We start from the raw sequence: 25,045 nt of genomic DNA, 5'->3' as shown, positions 1-25,045 counted from the left end.
TGCGCCACTCCGTGCCTGGTCACTACCCGATACATCTCCGTGCCGGGCAGGCCACATTCCAGTCCCAAAACAATTATATCATTTACACAAAATCCTTTATCGAAGGAATAGATCATTCTGAGTTGACCTTTAAATAAGATGATTTATTCAACACTTTTAATTCAATTGATCCTTGGGAGTTGTCGGAGTTTTGAATTTAAAATCATTTTCAAACCCTTAACTGTAGTAGAGTTTTACATATATTGTTCACTTTTTTTTCATTGAGCGAGGAAGCAAAACCCTTATGCTTCTAGACTAAGTTTCCTAAAGTTTTGATAAGTTTCAGATGATTTATCTCTTCCGAGAATTTTGAATATTCTAGAAAGTATCCTTGGGAACTATGTCTATTTTTAAATGATGTTTAGAAGTACAGAATATTAAATATTTACGGTCTCATAATATTTTTAAGAAGGGTTCAATGAATTGATAAAAATCTTAATTAAATACTTAAGACAAGATTTGACATCTTATAATTATCCTTCGAATGGTTACATACGTTTTAGATAGAGTGAATTGATTTAAAAACTTTTCAATATCTCTTTAAGTATTTTCCGGATATTTTAGTAACTCTTTAGATATTACTTATAAATAAATAATCAAATAGGATAACCCTCGAGTGAATATTCGATTATCTCTTATAGTTATAAATCAAATCTCAATCGTTCGCTTAATATGTATGTTACGCGAAAGTACTTTGTTTATTGAAATAGAAATCTTTCACGTCCGGCTCGTTCCGGAATTAAATCGATTTAAAATATCTCCGACTCCCACTATCTTGTATTATATTATTATGTTTCAATTTCTCATACTCGTATAAAACGAAGTTTGTTTTCGTAAACAATCGCATAATTTGAATTTATTGATATCACAGACAAGCATATATTTTTAAACTGTAAATCATGGCATCAATATCACAACAGTATATATAGCATGTATAATTTGTGATAGGGTTTCGTAAACTTGCCTCGAGTGCTAGGAGTGGTATGGTCTCGGGGCTTTTGTTGGCGATCTAAAATCAATAACCAACGATCTTAGTTAGTATGCGATTATCGATTCGCTTCACTAAAACATTTTTATAAAATCGAAAAATTAATATTTTCTTAAAATTCTTTTTGGACTGTCTTCCTTGTTGCATTATTTAATTATCATAATTTTTACAAGATTCCGAAATCATTTTTAGCCTTTCAAAATCATCGTGCAAGTGGCCTAATGTGCAGTTGGCTTTTCGTTGAACGCTCTACACTAAAACGGTCATAACTCCTAAACCGTAAATCCCCTCGCAACGATCCACACATGTACAAAAACTAAAAATCAAGATCTACCCAGTCATGTCTAGTGACTCACAAGTTTCAAATATTTACATGGCCGAACACACTGCAGAAGGCAGACCTAGTGCAATAGGCTCCACATTCCATTTCTACTACTTATTCTTGACACAATCACTACTTATCACCAACACAACACTTTTTACTTCTCAGGATCCACCCACATACACCTTATATACTTTATCTAGCATCACATACAAGCATCACAACTCAAAAACTCAAGTACTTAGCAAAAATATGAGCAAAACAACCTCACACATACACAAACTTTTGGATCTTGACACTACATCAAAAATAACTCTTAAACCCACCCTTAAAACTTTAAAGAGTTGGAAGTTATACCTTCTTGAGCACTAGAAGGGTTAGTAATAAGATTATTAGGGCTTGGTTTGCTTGAAAAACATTTAGAAGGGCTAGATCCTTAAGAAATAAAACCAAGAAACCATGTTAGTCAAAACAGTCCATAAAGTTCTTGAACTTCAAAAATTTGTTTCTCACAAACCATTAAGAATTTCGCCATGAAATCATAGACATACCTTTACTAGGATGTAAGGAAGCTTTGTGAATTTTTATAGAATATTTAGTAGAGGGAAGGATGGAGAAGTGAAGTGAAGAAGAGAGTTCTTCCCCTTTTCTGCATGAAGCAGCCGAGAGCAAGAGAGGGGTGGGGGGGGTTTGGCTTGATTTTTTGTTAAAGTATGGGAGTGTATAAGATGTGTTTGATAGTGTGTATATATGGACATAATAATTAGCCAAAAAAACTGCTTGGTTGACAATTTAGATGAGTAGAAATGAGGAGGTATGGCCTTGTACTTCCTTGTTTCCCACTTACTATTCACTTACTATTCTACTACGATTCCACTAACTATTCTAGTTAGCTTCTAATTCCCTAGTTACATCTCCTAACTACTAGTTAGCTTGGTTTTTCATGGCCAACTTGCATGGAATTAATTTCTCATTCCATAATTTATCGTACACGCGATTGTCGTTCCATTCCGATAGTTTACTTGCATAACATTTTGTTTCGTAGTGAATTCTTTTATTGCTTATAATCCTTTAACCAATTCTATTCCTTTCTCTTGATCATAGAAACACCTTGATATAATGTTTATTCCATGTAGTATTCCTGGTTCTACGCCATTCCTTACGGATACGAAAACACGTAGTATAATCGTGAATCTTCGAATTTCGATGGCTTTTACATTCACTTATTTTCCTCGATAAACAAGAATATGATCTCGGATTTCCAAAATTCCACTATTTATATTTGTGATGAACTCCATACGTATTACATAATTAGTTTCAGTTACTATTCACTGAAGTTTTAAAATATTAAAAAAATCAGGGTTCTTACAAACTGCAATTTGAAGTAGAACATCCGTTGAAACATCACTGGATCATCCGTTGAAATTGTGTTGGATCATCCGTTGAAACTTCATTAGATCATCCATTTAATGTGACTTGGATCATTCGTTGAAATCTTGTAGAATCATCCGTTGAAAGACTTTCATAGCAGTTAAATCCATTTCACTTATGCAAAATTACAAGGCATCTAATATGTACAATTAGCCAACCTATTTTGCAGATCAATCTAGTAATCAACATGACTTTGAATATCATACAACTTCTAGATTTCTAAGGTATTATAGTATGCAGGAATGTGTTACAAAACTTATTAAAATATAAGCTACACTCTCAACGGATGTTAAAGTGATCATCCGTTGAAAGCTACAAAAACACTAAATTAAATCTACTAAGGTGTTTTGGTGAACTAATCATCAAGCCTATGCTATATTCCTAACAATCTCCCCCAATTTATGTCTATTGGAATTGTAGGTATAAATTAAGAGAAACTTGATGGTAACAAAACACCTTATAAATACAGACTGATTAATAGTAGATAAAATTAACAAGTGCTGCAGATTATTGAAAGTTATACAGAGGAAGGTTCATAGAAAATCTCACAAGCCATTTTTAAGGTGCTCCTTTAGACTGAGCAAATTTATCTTATTTCCTTGAATGTATAGACTTCTTTCCCATTCTCTCATTATTCTCTTCAATCAAGTGTTGAAGTTGCCTATAGAATTCAGATTCATCTTCATTAGTCCGATCCAATATTTCTTGCATATCCATGAGAGTTTCATAGATAGAAATTTTTAGCTGATCTTCTAATCTGAAGAATCTTTCGGCGTTCTTCTCATCCTTAAACTCCATTATCCAGTATGGCCTCAAATGCACTCTATCTCTATTTTAGAAAATAGTTAAGACTCTTTGTGGCACCCTCCAAACCCGGGTCAGAAGTTTGGGGTCCACAACACACACACCATATATATACCTGCTTATGACAATAATAATAATGATAATAATATGCAGTGACCCTACCTTCATCCATGGATCGTAACAGGTTAAAGCATGCAAACAAGCCACAAACACACACTTATATTACAACCGTTCCAAATCCCAACTATTTAAACTTACATCTGAATAATAAACATTCTTACAAACTTCCAACTTAAACTATTACAAAAGTATTCAACTAGCTTATTCCGCTCAACCTGGAATCCTAGCTCGCACACTTGATTGGGGATCTTCGCTACCAACAGGTTCCTTCTTAACTGGAAAAGAACATAAACAAAATCGCACAAATGAGCTAAGTAACTCAGCAAGTCATAGTGACAATACTGAGAATAAACAATGATCAAATGAAATGATTACAGATCAAGTTTCTTTATGAGCAATGATTAGAATTGGATATTCAATATTTATTTTAAAAACCAAGGTTAGGCTGCTGATCAGTCACACACTAACCCCGAGCAAGGCCCACAGCTCTGCTCTAAATACTGGATCCAAGGAACGCATTGGCCTAACATGACCACCAATTTGGTCTGACCACGAATTTGGTCTATATTTATAAAATAATACAATTTTATAATAATAACAGAGTAAACAATGTAAAATAGTAAATAGAATCATAAACTACATTGGTTTTCAAGCATAACCTGATTTGCAATCATTACAAGGGAACAACATGGTAAAACAAAGATTGACTATCATCCGGTAAAAGAATCAGATAACAGAATAATCAAGGTCTCGTGGTTATGAAGATTAGTTTTCTAATATATAAGGTATGAAGATTTGTATGTTAAATAAGTTTGGTTCAGTGATTGGTATTTAGTTTGAATGTATTTGTGGAATAATATCGTATGTCTGTGGTTCGTATCTGGGTATTCAACAATCAATGGTTTACAAAGAATAAGGCTTACGGCTCAAAGATCAATAACTGGAATCAAGGTTTAGGGTTGCGTGCTTCAAAGCACTTGTGTTAGGCACAAAGCATGCGCTAATAATTCACGCAAGTATACGCGTTCGCAAGTAATATAGAATAATTTCTAGTTCGTTCCCATAGAGACTCTGACTAATTATGTTCAATTAACACTTACTCACCAATGTATGATTGCATCTCAATGTCAAGACAATAACACTTAAGGTTGATTAACTAATTATTAACTACTATTAACTACGATAATAAAACACTTAAATTAACACTTGAATTAACAATATTAAACACACATGAGATCATAACTTCATTACTACTTCATTCAATAGTTATTGTTATTACCCTTAGCATGTAACGGTGATGATATTAATCGAACAACCCGAAACTGATAAAAGCCAACTTTCGTTGCACAAATACCATTCTACCAAGCATCCACAATTATGTCTACCTAATTTGACAACATAACGATTTAAGCACAAGTTATTCATTATTATTACACAGGGCAAGTACAACGGTTAGAGTTACCCACTAATCATAAATACAATACATGAACCTATGCTAGCATGGCAAGTTCTAAATCTCAAGATTCACTGTCTCTTCATAAGAGATTAACAGGCTATCTTATATGTTCGCGACGCACATAAGACGAATAAGCACAACCCATGCTAGATATTATATAATCATCACATACCAAGGTATTAAATAATTAACTAAAGAAATCCATAGTAAATCATCTACGACCCCATGATCATGATTAGCCCATGATAGAACTCATCGTCACCATAGGTTATATGAAAACATGATAATCACACAACGATATAAACTAATAAAAATACTTAATAAAATCAGAGTACGTCACAAGAGTATTAAGGTTCAAAGTAAAGAAAACTAGCATCCACTGTTACAACGAATAAAAGAATCACAAGATAACATATGCTTCCTCTTCTTCGTTGTGGTGTGCTAAAATGGTCTCCTTAATCTTCTGTCCTTGCTTCTTACTTGATATTTGTTATTGTGAAACGTCTCTCACGTAGGTTTATATAAGAGTCCACAAGAAACAGCAGTCTCAAAAGCCCAATGGAAATTGAATTAGAAAATCCAGATTCTAAATTTACGACCCCCGGTGGCCGCCTCAGTTCCCACGCGGGCGCCTACATCTCCAGGCGGTCACCTGCATATCCCAGGTGGTCGCCTGCACAGCTTTTGGAAAATCCCACTTTCTGCTTCTGATTTTGCTGATTTCTTCGCACAACTCCCCGCAATTGGTTCCAAGTACTTCCCTAGGCTTATTATGATGAAATCTCCCTAATTATACAAGTTATACCCTGAAATGCAAAGACACTAAAAAAATGCATCAAATACACAAAATACTTGATTTCAAGACATCAATTCAAGCCATAATAAGACGTTCTAATTGGTATAAAATACCACTTATCACACCCCCAAAATTAAATCGATGCGTGTCCTCAAGCGTCACAAACTCAAAACAAAATAAAAACATGCATGAATGCAAACTACATGAAATGTAGCGATCCCCATCGCAATGACTAAACCAACCAACACATGACATCTCAACAAATGCAATTAGGCGACCAAAGATCAATCAAATCACGCAAGCTAACATACAACTAGAAACATGGTGTGTGCGAATGCTTAACAGATATGCTTCAAAACTAGATCAATTATCATAGCTCAATTATCCTCAAGGCAATCACAAGATTATACGAAGAATATATTCTAGACAAAAAATGACTTATAACACTTGAAGATCACTAGAGCTTATTACGGAATCATGCTTTTATTCAACACAATAAATAAATGCTTATTTGATCGTGCAATGAGTGAGGTCCACAAAAGACTTATGCAATGGCATCCATTTAGCGAGCGTTAGGTTAGCGGATCCCAGACTATAAAACCCTTAGGTCACTAGGCACAAAGTCCCCAAAGAACTTAATAACTCGAATACCAAAGAGCTCACTCGTGATCAATTATGTATTAAACCATATTTTTTTCTTTTTTTTTCTTTTCTTTTTCTCTATTTTTTCTTTCTTTTTTTCTTTTTTTTTCAATTTCTGAGCAAGTGCGTTTCGCTCCATCTTGCTCAACCCTAGACTACTCGCATACAATACGAGCCGGCTACTAGCCATTTGACGCCTAGCCACAACTAGCAATGAATTCCAATTTTTACTCCAATTCTATCTTTTCATGCCTTTTATCATTAAGAGCCTATCATATATTCTAAGCATAAGCAATAGATTAACCTCAAAAACCATCAAACCATGACACAATCTAGTCCTTAAGCATACTCTAAGTCTTAGTGAAATATAAGTGTTTCTAGCATGCATGCCAACCTAACAAGATTCAACATCACTCTAACGCTATCACAACACTCGCATCAATATCACATATCAATCGGTAAAGTAAAACAAAAGAGATCATGGTATATGCATGAGCTATATGAAATAAAGCGATAAAATAAAAAAAATTATATAGCAAAAAATATGTAACTATATGAACTAAACTATCATGAATATGCAACTACATGACACACACACAAATATGTTCCTTAACTACCACCCCCAATCTTAAAATCTTCACTGTCCCCAATGAAGGTAATAGAAAGGAACACAAGGTATACCTACTCAGAGAGATCATCATCACCCTCAGAGGGTGGAGTGTTAGGAGGCGGATAAGCAGAGTCCTCACCAAAAATGGGCCACTGGATGTCAGCTCCAAGGCCTCTGAAAGTAGTCCCAAGTGTTAGGGTGAGCTCTTGTGTAAACCTACTCTACGACTCATACATCGCATCCATCTTCCTGGAAAGCCTCCTGTACTGGACATCAGCCATCCCTGAACCATCACCTCCCTGGGCTCTAGAAGAACCTGCCTCACCATGAGCCTAACTGGGCCTAACCATCGTAGCACCAGCTGCTGGATGTCCTCCTGGGAGATGATATCCCAAACCATGCTCTTCGGGCTCTCCACCCATCCACTCCTGCATCGCATTCAGCGTCGATGAATCAATAGGAGCGGCCGACATCTGCAGCTGCTCATAAGAAGGCCAGTGGACTCCAACTGCCTTACACAGCTTCGTGACAACAGAGGCATACGGGATGTTATAATGCGTCATCCCCCTCAAAAACTTCAAAATCCCTTGGTAGATGAACTCACCAAGGTCCACATAATACTCCTCATTCAAAATCTTCCACAACAACCTGGCTCTCTCAACTGTAACCTCATGTGCATGCGAAGAAGGCAAAATATTAGCACAAATAAAGGCATTCCATGCACGGGCATACCTGTTCATCACAACAGCCGGAAAAGAACGATACTCGTTGGATCCCGTCTTAAACTTCCACACCGTGCCCGACTGACAGAGAGTAGCAATAATCAAATCTGAGTTAAAATCCTCGGGGGTCTTCTCATTCCAATTCTCCTCCTGAGGCTTCCTTTATCGCTGCCCAATAACACGGTGAATCGCTTCGGGCTGATAATCAACCGTAAGCCCCCGAACAACAGAATACCCATTCTTGTCGGCCTTGGCATTCGCATAGAACTCACGAGCCACACTCATCGGGACCGCCTCAGGTGACTCGTAAAAAGTAATCCAACCCTTCTCTGCAATCATCGGCAATAACTCACCATCCCTCCCTGATGGCAAAAATCCCCTCTCCTTCATAATCGGCTTAGTCAGAAGCCTAGCATACTCCTCCTCAGCAGTCCTATCCACCAATCAGGGCCTCGCTGCAGTACCCCTTGAAGAATCAGCAGTAGAAATGGTGGTGCTGCTATCCACAGTTCGAGATCTCTTTGGGGCCATTGAAACTGAGAATAAGAGTTTGAGAGTTGTGTTTTGTGTGTAGAAAAGGGTTTGTAAGTTGAAAGTATATGGGAGTGTATATGGAGAGGTTGTGTGTATATATAGGGTAGGATTTAGGTTAGAATTAGATTAGGAGTGGGGTTGTGGCTAATTTGTAGGAAGAATTCGTGGGTAATGGGGTTTATAATACTGTGGTGTTTTGTTTTTGTATTTTTTCTATTTTTTTAAGGCTGAAAACCGAACTTTTCAAAGTCCAGGTCCGCAGGCGGTCGCCTGGAACCAGCAGGCGGGCGCCTGCCAGCAAGCGGCCGCCTGGAACCTGTAGGCGGGCGCCTGGAAGGTTCCTGGGAAAAAAAAATTCCAGCCAGTTTTTTCTAATTTTTTTAGTTTTTGGATAGAGTACTAAATTCTAAGGGTCCTATGGTCTCATATCTTGGGTTGCCTCCCAAAAAGCGCTTCTTTTATGTCATTAGCTTGACGTAGAGTAGTTCGATCAAGTTGACAATAAAATGGCACTAACCACTTCACGGTTTGTCGTATCCTCATAATAGTGCTTCAATATCTGACCATTAACTTTGAATGCTTGGCCCAGATCGTTCTCAAAAATCTCCACCGCTCCATGTCGAAACACAGTTTTGATAATAAATGGTTTAGACCACCTTGATTTCAACTTTCCAGGAAAAAGTCGGAGACGAGAGTTGAATAAAAGAACTTGTTGCCCTGACACGAATGACTTAGGAGATAGCTTCCTGTCGTGCCATTTTTTTACTTTTTCCTTGTACATTTTGTCGAAATTCATCAAGTTCATTTAACTGAAGCATTCGCTTCTCCCCAGCTGCATCTAGATCAAGGTTTAACTTCTTCAATGCCCAATAAGTCTTATGCTCAAGCTCCGCAGGTAAATGACATCCCTTACCATAGACAAGTTGAAACGGGGACATCCCAAGTGGAGTCTTGTATGATGTTCTATAAGCCCAAACAGCTTCGTCGAGCTTCAAAGACCAATCTTTCCTTGACAGAAAAACAACTTTCTCTAGAATGCGCTTGATCTCTCTATTAGACACTTCAGCTTGACCATTAGTTTGCGGATGATAGGTAGTAGCGATGCGATGATTCACATTGTAGCATTGCATCATAGAAGTGAACTTACGATTGCAGAAATGCGACCCCTCATCACTTATGATAACTCGTGGCGTTCCAAACCTTGTGAATATCTGCTTATGAAGAAAACTCAACACTACCTTTGCATCATTCGTCGGTAGAGCCTTGACTTCTGCCCATTTCGAGATATAATCGACTGCCAGTAAGATGTACTGATTATTGCAGGACGAGATAAATGCTCCAATGAAATCGATTCCCTAAACATCGAAGACCTCAACTTCAAGCATCACATTTAAAGGCATCTCATCTTTTCTGGTAAGATTCCCAACTCTTTGGAAATGATCACACCTTAAAATGAACTGATGTGCATCCTTAAACAACATAGGCCAGTAAAAACCCGCTTGAAGAATATGATCTGTTGTCTTTTCACCACCATAATGTCCACCATAAGCTGTGGAATGACAGTCTCGTAATATCCCCTCCGTCTCACAGAATGGGATACATCTCCTGATGATCTGGTCAGCTCCTTGTCTAAACAAATATGGTTCATCCCACATGTACCACTTCACCTCATGGAGAAACTTCTTCTTTTGAGCCACATTCATATTAGGAGGCATTATGTTGCTGACAAGATAGTTCACAATGTCTGTGAACCATGGCTCTTCCTCTTGAACTGCGAACAACTGCTCATCTGGAAAATATTCGTTGATCAATATCTTATAATGTGAAGTAGAATCGGGATTCTCCAATCTAGGGAGATGGTCAGCTACTTGATTTTCAGTACCTTTTCGATCATTGATCTCTAACTCAAATTCCTATAGCAAGAGCACCCAACGAATAAGTCTAGGCTTCGAATCCTTCTTTGAGACCAGATAGCGAATGGTAGCGTGATCAGTGAATACTGTCACCTTTGTCCAAAGTAGATAAGATCGAAATTTTTCGAAACCAAAAACTATAGCCAAGAGCTCTTTCTCAGTAGTGGTGTAGTTCATTTGAGCTCCATTAAGCGTCTTACTAGCAGAGTAGACCACATTAAAGATATTATTCTTACGCTGCCCAAGAACTGCTCCCACTGCATAATCACTTGCATCGCACATCATCTCAAAATATTCTATCCAATCAGGTGTCGTAATAACTGGTGCAGGTATTAAACTCTACTTGAGAGTCTCGTATGCTGCCAAGCATTCATCATCAAATTTGAAAGGCACATCTTTCTCGAGCAAGTCACACAACGGCTTAGATAACTTAGAGAAGTCCTTGATGAAATGCCGATAAAAACCCGCATGACCAAGAAAACTACGGATTCCTTTAACAGAAATAGGTGGCGGAAGATTTTCAATGACCCACACCTTGGCTTTATCCACCTAAAGGCCTTTGCTAGAGACTTTATGCCCAAGAATGATGCCTTGTTGCACCATGGAGTGACATTTTTCCCAATTGAGCACCAAATTAGTTTCCACACACCTTTTGAGCACCAAACGGAGATTATTCAAACATTCATCAAATGAATGTCCAAAGTCGGAGAAGTCGTCCATGAACACTTCGACCTTATTTCCAATCATATCATAAAATATAGCCATCATGCATCTCTGAAAAGTGGCAGGTGCACCACATAAGCCAAAAAAAACTCTGCGAAAAGCAAATGTGCCAAATGGACAAGTGAAAGTAGTCTTTTCTTGATCTTCTGGTGCAATGCAAATCTGATTGTGGCCCCAATAGCCATCCAGAAGACAATAATACTCATGACCATCCAACCTGTCAAGCATCTAATCAACAAATGGAAGAGGGAAGTGATCCTTCCTCGTGGCTTTATTCAAATTTCTATAGTCCATGCATACCCTCCATCCTGTGACTGTTCGAGTGGGGATGAGCTCGTTCTTCTCATTTGCTACCACAGTAATACCTCCTTTCTTAGGTACACATTGCACGGGGCTCACCCAATAACTGCTAGAAATAGGATATATGATTCCTGCATTCAGCCATTTTAGAATTTCTTTCTTCACCACTTCTTTGATGATAGGATTAAGTCTTCGCTGTTGCTCAACAGTCGGCTTGCTACCTTCCTCTAGCAGAATTTTATGCATGTAGTACGAAGGGATGATCCCTTTTATATCTCCTATAGTCCATCCGATGGCCGATTTGAATTCTCTCAAGATCCTCAAGAGCTTGTCCTCATCACTACCTGAAAGGTCAGATGCAATAATAACAGGAAAAGTAGATGCATCACCTAAAAAATCATACCTCAAGTGTTCAGGTAATGGTTTAAGCTCCAAAGTAGGTGCTTCCTCAATAGATGGTTTGAGCTTTCCCTCAGCATTCTTGAGATCAGTATTACCAAAGATTCAAATGGCATGTCTAGCTTTCGCTTCCAAGGAGAAGCATTTAGATATTGTAGTTGCTCATTGCCTTCCTCATCTTCACTGTCAAATTCCCCCAATAAGGCTTTTTTTAAGGCATCAGACCTTAGCACATGATCAAGTTCTAAAGTTACCGCAGAATCAATCAAATCCACCTTGAAGCACTCCTCATCTTCTGTAGGGAATTTCATCGCATTGAATACATTGAATGTCACATCCTGATCTTGCACCCGCATAGTAAAGTCACCTTTTTGCACATCTATCAAGGTACGGCCTGTAGCCAAGAAAGGTCTTCCCAAGATTATGGGAATCTTCTTATCTTCCTCGAAATCCAGAATGACAAAGTCTGCAGGAAAGATGAGCTTATCCACCTTTACTAACACGTCCTCTACGATACCTCGTGGGTATGTAATAGAACGATCAGCCAATTGTAGAGACATGTAAGTGGGCTTGGGATCAGGAAAATTCAGCTTTTTGAAGATAGACAATGGCATCAGATTGATGCTTGCTCCCAAATCGCAAAGGCACTTGTCGAATGACAACTTTCCAATGGTGCAAGGAATGGTGAAGCTACCTGGATCCTTAAGCTTTGGAGGTAATTTTTGTTACAGCACAGCACCGCACTCTTCCGTTAGAGCAACGGTATCAAGATCATCCAGTTTCACCTTCCTTGAAAGAATACCTTTCATAAATTTCGCATAACTAGGCATTTGCTCCAGAGCATCAGCGAAAGGTATGTTGATATGAAGTTTCTTGAACACCTCCAGAAACTTACCGAATTGCTTATCCAGCTTTTGCTTTTGCAATCTCTTAGGAAAAGGTGGTGGAGGATAGAGTTGTTTCTCCCCTGTATTACCCTCAGGCAAAGTGTGTTCAACAGTAGTCTTCCTTGGTTCCCCCTCTTTCTCCTTTTGCTTTTCTTCTTCATCTACAACTTCAGCTTCTCCATCTTATGATTTTTCAGCTTCAGCAACTTTTCCAGACCTTAAGGTAGCAGCTTTGACTTGCTCCTTAGCTTCCTTCCTACCTGGCACTTCAATATCACTGGAAAGTGTGCCAGGTTGATGATTGAGCAAGGCATTGGCTATTTGACTGATTTGATTCTCCAAGGTCTTGATAGAAATAGCCTGACTTTTGCACAACAGCTTTAGCTCCTCGAAATCAGCACTAGAAGGTGGAGCAGTACCTCCTTATTGAGGATATGATTGCCTTTGAGCATATTGCTGAGGTTGTTGGAATCCAGGTGGATTAAACTATTTACTTACAGCTTGCTAATATGGTTGCTGAACAATATTCTGATTGTTGCTCCAGCTGAAATTGGGATAATTTCTATTATTAGGATGATAAGTAGCTGGCACAGGCTGGGTGCGGTCGCTGATAATTATTCACATACTGAACAGATTCATTAAAAAGAGAACACTGATCTGTAGCATGAGAGCCTGCACAAAGCTCACAGACAATAGCTATCTGATTGACTCCATAGTTGACTAAAGAATCGACCTTCTTAGATAGCGCTTGGAGCTGCGCTGCAATAGCTGTAGCTGCATCAACTTCCAGAATACATGATACCTTCCCAGGCATCATCGTTTGAGTTGGGTTTTGATACTCGTTTGCAGCCATAGTTTCAATGAGATTATTGGCCTCAGTATAGCTTTTGGCCCACAAGGCGCCTCCAAAAGCTGCATCGAGCATGGGCCGAGATTGGGCCCCCAAATCATTGTAGAACCCAGTGATCACCATCCAGTCAGGCATACCATGATGCGGACACTTTCTCAACATCTCCTTATAGCACTCCCAAGCTTCACACATAGATTCTTTTGGTTGCTGCGCAAACTGAGTAAGAGCACTCCTCATACCTGCAGTCTTGGCCATTGGATAGAACTTCACCAGAAACTTTTGCGCAAGATCTTCCCAAGTAGTGATGGACCCAGTTGGTAAAGAATGTAACCAGTCATTAGCTTTATCCCTTAGAGAGAATGGGAAAAACCTCAGCTTGATAGCCTCATCAGTAACACCATTATATTTGAAATTACTGTAGATCTCGACAAAATTCCTGATATGCATGTTGGGATCATCAGTCGCAGCACCTCCAAAAGAAACAGAATTCTGCACCATCTGAATAGTGCCCGGCTTGATTTCGAAAGTATTGGCCTGAATAGCCGGATGAATGATGCTTGACTGAATGTCATCAATTTTAGTCCGAGAAAAGTCCATAAGAGCTGGATCTGCTGGAACTATAAGATCACCAATGATTACCGGTTCTTTCTTTTCACTTTCTTTATCCGAATCTTCAAAATCTAACTTCTCCGGAATTTCAAGAACTTCTCCTCTTGCGAGTGCGAGAATGTGTTTGCATAAATGCTCGCTAGAGTACCTGAAACACAACCGGAAATAATAAGTAACAAGTCTTAATCAATGAGTCCTAATGATCACTGATGGCAAGTACATAAACTAAACAAATTAACACCGAGTCCCCGGCAGCGGCGCCAAAAACTTATTAGGCACAAAGCATGCGCTAATAATTCACGCAAGTATACGCGTTCGCAAGTAATATAGAATAATTTCTAGTTCGTTCCCACAGAGACTCTAACTAATTATGTTCAATTAACACTTACTCACCAATGTATTATTAATTCTTAATGTCAAGACAATAACACATAAGGTTGATTAACTAATTATTAACTACTATTAACTACGAGAATAAAACACTTAAATTAACACTTGAATTAACAATATTAAACACACATGAGATCATAACTTCATTACTACTTCATTCAATAGTTATTGTTATTACCCTTAGCATGTAATGGTGATGATATTAATCGAAAAACACGAAACTGATAAAAGCCAACTTTCGTTGCACAAATACCATTCTACCAAGCATCCACAATTAAGATAGAAGTTGAATAGGCATTAATTATGTTGAGACCCTATATGTCTACAAAATTTGACAACAAAACGATTTAAGTGCAAGTTATTCATTATGATTACACAGGACAAGTAAAACGGTTAGAGTTACCCACTAATCATGCATAAAATACATGAACATATGCTAGCATGGCAAGTTCTAAATCTCGAGATTCACTGTCGCTTCACAAGAGATTAACATGCCATCTTATATGTTCGCGACGCACATAAGAAGAATAAGCACAACCTATGCTAGATATCATATAATCATCACATACCAAGGTATTAAATAATTAACTAAAGAAATCCATAGTAATTCCGATACGACCCCATGATCACGATTAGCCCATGATAGAATTCATCGTCACCATGGGTTCATATGAAAATATGATAATCACACAACGATATAAACTAATAAAAATACTTAATAAAATCAGAGTACGTCACAAGAGTATTAAGGTTCAAAGTAAAGAAAACTAGCATCCATTATTACAACGAATAAAAGAATCACAAGATAACGTATGCTTCCTCTTCTTCGTTGTGGTGTGCTAAAACGGTCTTCTTAATCTTCTCTCCTTTCTCCTTACTTGATACTTGTTATTGTAAAATGTCTCTCAAGTAGGTTTATATTAGAGTCCACTAGAAATAGCAGTCTCAGAAGCCCAATAGAAATTGAATTAGAAAATCCAGATTCTAAATTTACGACCCCTGGCGGCCGCCTCAGTTCCCACGCGGGCGCCTGCATCTCCAGTCGGTCGCCTGCATATCCCAGGCGGTCGCCTGCATAGCTTTTGGACAATCCCACTTTCTGCTTCTGATTTTGCTGATTTCTTCGCACAACTCCCCGCAACTGGTTCCAAGTACTTCTCTAGGCTTATTATGATGAAATCTCCCAAATTACATAAGTTATACCCTAAAATGCAAAGACACTAGAAAAATGCATCAACTACACAAAATACTTGATTTCAAGACATCAATTCAAGCCATAATAAGACGTTCTAAGTGGTATAAAATGCCACTTATCAACTTGCAATATAAAACAGAACAATTCCAAACATATATCTTGAGAAAGGTTCAGAAGTACTTGCCTTATCTTGACTCGCTAACACTTCACTTATTCTCGATCACTATCTCTTATTCACCGACTATCTGCTTTACCTTCCTATGCCTCGATTCTTCTGCTCAGACATCACAAGTGTCTATCAATACTTATTCTCACTTAATTCTATTCGTTATAAGCTTCCATCTACCCTTCGTTTTACCCAAACCTGACTTACGGATTGAAAATTACGATTGAAATAATCAAACAATGTACATATACCCATATAATACATCAATCGGATCACATAGAGCACATAGCACGTAAGATATTCGATAAAAATACTTTTTCAAAGAAGATTCGCGGTTAAAATAATTCTTCAGATATTTAATACGAATTTTTAAACATTTTTCAGAATTAAAACGGGTCGTTGAATCATTTAAAAACAAATAACAGGCTTCGATTGCCCGAATCTGACTTTAAAATCATTTTATAATAATTATCGAGCCTTGTAAACAATTTAAAATAATATTTTAAAACTCGAAACTATTTTTCAGAATTTTGAAATCAAAATAAATAATTAAATCTGATTAAATAATCAATTAATAATTAATTTAATCAATTAATATTCAAATTAATTGACCAATTAGCTAATTAATTATCAACTAAAATTAATTGATTATTTAACTAATTCAGATTTATTTTTTGAATTAAAAATAATTTTTGGAATTAAAATAATGATTTTTGGAATTTTTAATAATTAAAATCGAATTTCTGAAATTAAAATAAATAGAAAATATGATTTTATAAATTTTTAAAACAGGAATCCTAAATTTGCAAATACTAGAAACTACAGGGACTAAACTTTATCATCTACAAAACTACATGTACTAAACTGCAATTTGTACATGGGTTCACCGGAAAACACCCATGCCTCGCCGGAGAACACGATTATGGTATCCTCACTCCACCATATCCTCCAGATCACAACTACCATTCAATCAAATCACACAGATAACCCCTGCGTTGGCCGGAAAAGCTAGAAAAAAAACTCGTCGGACTGCGAGTTCTTTCTTGCTCCGGCCAGCTCGATTCCGGTATCGTCTGTTGACGAGACCGCCACCAATCGATTCCTCTTTTCAAGCTCTACAAATCCATACCAACTAATCTATCTAATAACCCCTAGACCAGAAACCCCCAAATTCAATTGAAAACATTCATACGGCTCATGAACCTTAATTTCATAATTCAAAATTAAAACACAGATTTGAGAAATGTTATTGAACTCCAAATTCAACATATAATATACCAAAATGATCAGGATGAAATTATCTACAACATGCAAGCAACAAATCACACAAACAACATAAAGATCAAAAATTCATAATTAATCCCAAAATAATTTGAAATTAAATAAAATTATAGAAAAAATAACCTTTGATTCTGCAGTAAAACAAGTTCTTGAATCTGATAGTACTCCTCAATACCTCTGTTTTGGTTACTCGAGCTTCACAATCGGATATCGGTAATGCCTTGAAATTAGTGTTTGATTCTTAGAAACTATTATGAATATACTGTTTTTCTCTGAAAATTATAAAATTTACTGACTGTAAATGATTTTCTGTACAAAACAAAATACGGTAAAGGATATTTATATTTACGGAATATTGGTATCCCGTTGGATCATGTCGGATATAAAATATTACGTTTATTTGATAAAACAGATCCAAATTGGTACTGATTTTAGGATAATTATCCAAAACTATACATTTTGTAAATACAGACTTGGTCTCAGCGCTTTTGTTACACGTATTACGAGAAGATAATATAATAGTTTAATCAAAATATCGTGTTTCGCGAAAATACGGGTTTTATCGATTTACCGAAACAAATATTGTATCGAAAACTTTGCGACGGGACCCGCACAAGGAAAATTGTACTCCGGATTGAAAAAGTCAAAACATGGAAAATGCTCGGAATATTGCAATTAGGTTAGGAAGGGGTTTTCCCGAGACTTCTGGGTTGTAAAAATGTAAAAACAGTTGAAGTCGGTTGGTTCCGATTATACAAAATAGATTATAAATACTCAGAATTTTTTTATTAAATCCATAAATCATTTATAAGATCATATAGCAACATAAAAATTAATAGAAAAATATGACAATTATCTATACTTTATTTTGGACATATAAAAATTAAAATACTCAAATTTTATTATATTTAAATATCCAAACACAGATACCAGTTAATAGATAATTCACCAAAATTCACAGAATAAATACAGAATATTTATTTATTGATAAAAGTAATTACATGATATATCCCGGATATTACACCCTTGGGAGTGCATTTGGGTCTCTCCAGCTATATCTTATCTTCTCAATTCTGTTCAGTATCTCCCTTTTGGCAACAATGTTGAACCCAAAGTTCTTCTTCATTGAGGAGAATATCTTCACTAAGACAGAGTAGCCTTCATTGAGAATTCTATAAAGAGGCCAAGTTAGCTCTTTTCCACCCTTGTACCTGAACACTAATCTCTCTAGAAGCTTCTTGTGAGCATCAATAGCTCTTACTTCATCTAGCTCATCCCGATAGAGATTTATGTCTAAAAACTCATTGATGTCACAGATGTAGAGTTGATCTCCCTTGTTGACAGTTGGTTTGGGTTTGGCTAGAGCTTTGGATTGAAGTCTGACAGGTTTGTATTGTTTGATTGCTCTTTTCTTTGTTTTCCTTGGTTTTGTTGGGATTGATATGTTTAGATCATAGATTGATAAGTTTTTCCAATCTATAGGTTCATCCTTGGGAAATTATGGGTTCACCATTGAAATATATATCAGAATAAACCTTAAATTCAGCCTGCTCCATTTTGGGCAAGGTTTGTTAACTTTTAGTGGTAGATTGGGTTGGCATGCACTCTTCCTTGTCTTCATCAAAATTCAGCTTTCTCTTTGCTCTAAATTTCCAACTTGGAACTTTTATCTGCTTTGGTTCATCTTGCTTTTCTTCATTCATAGACTCAGTTATAATAGTAGGCATTTCAGTTTCTGTGATTGCAAGCTTCTTAGCTTGGTTCTTGGCATCTAAGGCAGCTTGCCTTTTCTGTTGTTTGAGCCTCACCTTTTCTTCTTTCTTAGCTTCTGCAAATTATGGATGTCCAGCCATCACATAGATCAATTTGCCATGCCTGTAGATTCTAGCAATTCTCTTCTTCAATACTGAGTCTCTTGGATCCTTGTGATAAGCAATAGAGCTGCCATGTAGCTTCTCTTCATCAGGCTTGGGAGTTGTATAGACTAGGTCCAATGGATTTTTGGTTGAATTCTTTGAGTAGTTTTTCTTTGGCTGTAAAATCACATTGGCCTGTAGAAGTTTTCTAGCTGAGGGTTGACCCTTTTCCAAACTCCCCAAGCTCATTTCATTGATTGAAATTTGTCTCAATTGAGTGAAATATTTCACTAGTTTTTCAGGTTTTGCAATTTGACCAAAATTCTTCTCAATTTTTTCATCAATCTTTTTTTATTTTTCTTTCAGCTCCAGTACAGCTGCTGCTATTTTGATCAAATCAATGTTATCCATAACTGGTGGCTTAGAGAAAGTAATTGCTGGAACAATCACTTTATTGTCTTGAATATGTACATCCTTCTCCCCCTCACTACCTTTGATAAGTGCATCTTTCTCCCCCTCACCAACTGGAAAAAATGCATCTTTCTCCCCCTTTTTGTTAGCATCAAGTTGAGCAGGGTTGAAGGTTTGTGCAACCACCAATTTTTGAAGAAGGAGTCTCTGGTAAACTTGGTTGAGTTGGATCTTAGTGATTGAAGTTTCCAGTGCTCTTATCCTAGTGTCCAAAGAATCAACCTTGCTACTTAAGTCAGAATCTTTCCTGAGTTGTCTATTAATGTTTCTCATTATAGTTTCAAGATGGATAGACTCTAACCTTTCAGTGATGTCCTTCTTGACTTGTCCAATTTCTGTCTTAATTTCAGTCACATCTTGACTTTGTTTTAGAGATTGAATTTTGTGCAAGTGGAGAGATTCAAGGCGTGCTTGGAGAAGACTCTTGGTGTTGGCATCTATAGTGGCTTGGAGAGCTGTTTGAGTCTGATGGATAATGTGGAATAGAGTTGATTTGAATTGGTGTTCACTGCAGTCTTTGCTAAATATCCATGCTGGAGTGCATGTGCTTGAGCTAGGAGCTGCATCTCCCCATATGTCCATGAAATCCTCTTCATCATTAGAAGCATCCCCAAATTTGCCACTAGAATCAAACTCAAAATCATCACCAGCTGCAGGTGGAAGAGAGTTGATTGCATCCTTGGCCCTTAGCATTGAAGCTGTTGTGTGCACCAATTTAAGTATTTTCTCAGCCTCCTCATTGCCCTATCCAACCATAATTTGATATGCTGGAATAGGATGAGTAAATTTCTTAGCATCCAAAGAGATAGAATCTATAACATCTTGATATTCTTGTTGATACAGTCTCTCTTTTCTGCATCACTGACATTCATTGACTCACTAGCAATGGTTGCCACCCTTATATCACTTATACCTACTTTTCTCTCATTTTCTCTCTGTTTTTTGCATCAAGGGCTCCCCTTGGATTACTTCCCTCACACCTCACCTTCACCAACTAAGGTGGGACTCCTCTCACTCACTTTTACCAAGATGGAAGAAATATCTTACATTTGTTCACTCTTTTCCTCTCCTTTTACCTGAGAGCAACTCAGCCTCTCACTCTGTTCACTCCCTTCCCTCAATCCTAATAGTGATTGTACAACTACTAGATCATCTGCACTTGTAACAATTGTTGAAATTTCAAGTGGTGCAGTGATATTCAACTGATGAGAAACATTCGTTGAAACAGTAGTTGAAAAATTCAACGAATGACTGTTGTTAAGCACATCCTTCGAGATACAATCACTAGTCTACGAATGAAGAATATCCGTTGAGAGAGAAGAAATGATGAAGTTTGGAGTTGAAACTACTGTAGAATCTGTGGTGATTGATTTGAGATTATGCACAGATTTCTCAGTAGAATCAGAAAGAAATGGCAAGTGAGCCAACAAAACATCTAAAAGATGATGCTCACTTGCTTGAGATTTTGGCTTCCCCATGAGATTTAAAGATGGAGAATCAGGAATTGATGTGTGAATCATGTCCACATCCAAAAAGTTAGTGGTTGAGTTTTGTGTATGAGGTGCTTCTATTGTAAGAGATTTTGGTTGTGACTTCACATTTATTGGAGCCACATCAATATGACTTTGAGAAGGTGCTATAACTGAGTCTTTGACTGTAGTTTGCACAGTATGTGCACCCTGTGTATCCCCATATGTTTTAGATTTCTTCTTTCTTGTGTAAGTTTGACGTAAGTCTATGTCCCTAACCCTTTTGGCCTGTGCTCTTGGCTGAGAGCTTTGTTCAATACTCACATCCTTTTGGGAGGATGCAACTAGTAAGAGCTAGATTCCTTATTAATCACTTATGTTTATTGGGAAACTGCAGTGTGGCTAGGCTGGGTTACACACACCTCACTCTCCTTATTCTTTGGGCTTTTTTTATTTTCACCCTGTCCCTCACCAGCCACACTTCCCTTCACACTCCCCTCTTGGTGTTTGGTAGATTTTAAAACTAGTTTCTTTTGAGAGAGACTATAGTGGGTTTTCTTTTACTTAGATTTAGAAACTTATGATTATGTGGCTTGGGTAGGCACCTATTTGGTCACTGTCATAGATGCCATAGCCACAGTTGTTTGCAAAGAAATATGTGGTTGGGTAGAAGCAGAGACAGAAGTGTTTACCTCACTTACCTGAGGTTTCTCCATGATTGGAAAGTACATGAAGGGAACCTCACTGTGGTGGTTTTCCCTATTTAAGTCAGCTAATAACTCTTCTTTCTTGAACCCAACAATCAAGCTTGTTGGTTGGGTTCTCAATTATAAGATCTTCAGAAACAAAGTTAGCTAGTAACATAAAAAATCTAGCATAATATATATTCTTAGATCTTTTCTTTATGTCTCCTAGCTTATACCCTAACTTATACATCACAGAGTTACCAAAATTAAAATATTTATCACTCAAAAGCATATAAAGAATGTTAACAATAGAATAGCTAACAACATCAAAGTTACTAATCTTGCCAGAAAATTCCTTAACAAAAGAATCACAGAGAAAGCTCCACTCTTTTTTAAGGCCCATTCTCATAACCTCTCCTAACTTAGATGGATTAAGAGAATAACCCATAGAATTAAGCATGTTGCTCACATCTGTGTCTGTGTGTGGAATAAGAGCGTTATTTTCAGGAAATTTAAAGCATGCTTGCAGTGTATCACTATTAATACAATGGTCCATACCTTTGAGAGAAATCGTAATGGTTTTGTCCTTAGAATTGAAGATAGCAGTAGTCCAACTCTCCTCAACAACTTCACAGTAGATGACCGGAGACTCCAGTATAGCATAACTCAGTTTACAACTTCGAATGAAATCCATCATTTTATGATAGTCTTCAGAAGTAGCAATCTCCTTGTTCACCAATGCTACGAAGCTATTCTTTTCATATACAAACCCAGTTTGAGACATGATCTACACTACCGGTGTCATTGTTGTGATTAAAAGTAATTGCAGAAAGAGGGTTTTTGCTTTGGAGACGAAGGGAGTTAGTAGAAATTGCTTGAGAAAGATAAAAGTAAAAATGAAAATGAAATAGACTTTTATACTTTCTCAGAAATAAACGGTTAAAAAATAAAAAGTAAAAATAAAGTAACAATGATATTTTCCCAGAATAACCGTTTAAAAATAAACTAAAATGTCGAAATTCTAATGATTATCCATCAAAATATACTTACAGCTGTAAGTAGATTCGACGGATGATACATAGAAGTAACGGCTATGAAGAAAGGAATTCGACTGATAAAGATTAAACAGATATCCGTTGAGATAAAAAGTGCCCAGAATAATATTTGATTTTTCAACAGATAATAAAATTCAACGAATATTCATTTTCGACGGATAATGAACATCCGTCGAGATGTAAATTTTGACTTAGCCAAAATTTCATCCTTGACAAGGAAAATCAAATTTGATTCTGGCTGCATTTCAAATTGCTTAGACATCAAAACAAATTAGGAGTAATTAAGCATACCTAACTCACTTACCAACCTAGTAAAGATGGACTCATCAAGTGGCTTGGTAAAGATGTCTGCAAGTTGCTTCTCACTTGGAACAAAATGAAGTTCCATAGTACCATTCATGACATGTTCTCTAATGAAGTGGTACTTGATGTCAATGTGCTTTGTACTTGAATGATGTACTGGATTTTCAGTAATTGCAATGGCACTAGTGTTATCACATAAAATATTAATCTTATCCACCTGTACCAACAATTGGTTTTTCATCCATAAAATCTGTGCACAACAACTGCCAACAATAATATATTCAGCCTCGGCTGTAGAAGTAGAGGCTGAATTTTTCATTTTACTGAACCAATTTACTAGCTTATTTCCTAGAAATTGACAGGTTCCTGTTGTACTTTTTCTATCAATTTTACAACCTGCATAATCTGCATCTGAATAACCAGTTAGATCGAAACTAGAATCTCTACGATACCAGATGCCAAGTTTTGGTGTTTCTTTGAGATATCTAAATATTCTCTTAATAGCTACTAAGTAAGATTCTCTAGGAACAGCCTGAAATCTAGCACAAAGACAAGTAGCAAATATTATATCTGGCCTACTGGCTGTTAAATATAAAAATGAGCTAACCATGCCTCTATAACTTGAAATGTCCACAGACTTTTCAGTAGTGTTTAATTCAAGTTTAGTGGCAGTGGCCATGGGAGTTTTTGCAAATGTGCAATCCATTAAGTCAAACTTCTTTAAAAGATCATAAATGTATTTGGTTTGACTAATGAATATTCCATCACTAACTTGCTTAACTAGTAAACCAAGAAAGTAAGTTAGTTCTCCCATCATGCTCATTTCATATTTACTTTGCATCAATTTGGAAAACTTTTTGCAAAGTTTCTCATCTGTAGAGACAAATATAATATCATCTACTTAAATCTGAACAAGTATACTAGAGCCATTAACATTTCTAAAGAATAAAGTTTTATCAACGATACCTCTTGTGAAATGATTTTCTAAGAAAAACTTTGACAAAGTGTCAAACTAGGCTCTAGGTGCTTGCTTCAATCCATAAAGTGCTTTCAAAAGATAGTAGACATATTCTGGAAAGTTAGGGTCTTCAAAACCAGGAGGTTGACTGACATAGACTTCCTCCTACAAATCTCCATTCAGAAAGGCACTTTTAACATCCATTTGATAGACCTTGAAATTTGCATGGGCCGCATAGGCTAGAAAAATTCTGATGGCTTCAAGTCTTGCAACAGGAGCAAATGTCTCATCAAAATCTATTCCTTCTTATTAACAATAGCCCTTAGCAACCAATCTAGCTTTGTTCATGACTACTATGCCATTCTCATCCATCTTATTTCTGAATACCCACTTAGTATCAATAGGATTCTTTCCTTTAGGATTAGGTAATAGCTTCCTTACCTTATTTCTTTCAAATTGGTTTAGCTCTTCCTGCATAGCTAAAACCCAATCAGGATCCAACAAAGTTTCTTCTACCTTTTTAGGCTCTTCCTGAGACATGAAGCTGCTATATATACACTCTTCTTGAGTTGCTTTCCTAGTCTGCACTCTTGAAGTTGCATCACCAATAATAAGTTCAAATGAGTGATCTCTAGTCCATTTTCTTTATTGTGGTAGATTAGCTCAAATGAAGAAGCCTCATTATTGTCTTGATGTGTGACTGAGTTTTGATTAGAAGAAACTCCCCCTGAGTCTGTGGATCTTTGACTTGAAGTGGGGGTCCTTTCTGAGTGTTCTTTGTATTGACTTTCAACTCCTATTGATGGCTCAATGGATCTTGATCTTTGTCTCTCGAAGGATAATGCAGATTGTCTCTCGACGGATGATGCACTTGATCTTTCGACGGATGTTGAATTTTGTGCTTCATTTGTTACTGACTTTTATGCATTTTCCTTAGAGATTATTTCTTGATCACTTTCATCTTCACTATCATCACAAATCATCTCTACATTGTTAAATTTGAGGCTTTCTTGGAAACCTTCCTCTTGCAGTCCTTCAATCTTCTTATCATCAAACACAGCATGTACAGA

The 25,045-nt window shown here is 36.9% G+C and overlaps 1 non-coding gene across 1 annotated transcript; it reads left to right on the top strand.

The window, feature by feature from the left end:
- The first annotated feature begins 13,669 nt into the window (after positions 1 to 13,669).
- On the top strand, positions 13,670 to 13,776 carry LOC141687949 (small nucleolar RNA R71). The gene has a single exon (XR_012561424.1). It is a non-coding gene; the product is annotated as a small nucleolar RNA R71 (small nucleolar RNA).
- The last annotated feature ends 11,269 nt before the right edge of the window (positions 13,777 to 25,045 follow it).

Source organism: Apium graveolens, chromosome 9 (assembly GCF_009905375.1).
Source record: "Apium graveolens cultivar Ventura chromosome 9, ASM990537v1, whole genome shotgun sequence".
NCBI classification, from domain to species: domain Eukaryota; kingdom Viridiplantae; phylum Streptophyta; class Magnoliopsida; order Apiales; family Apiaceae; genus Apium; species Apium graveolens.
Note: the sequence above shows the minus strand (reverse complement) of the source record. Positions and strands in the feature narration are given on the sequence as shown.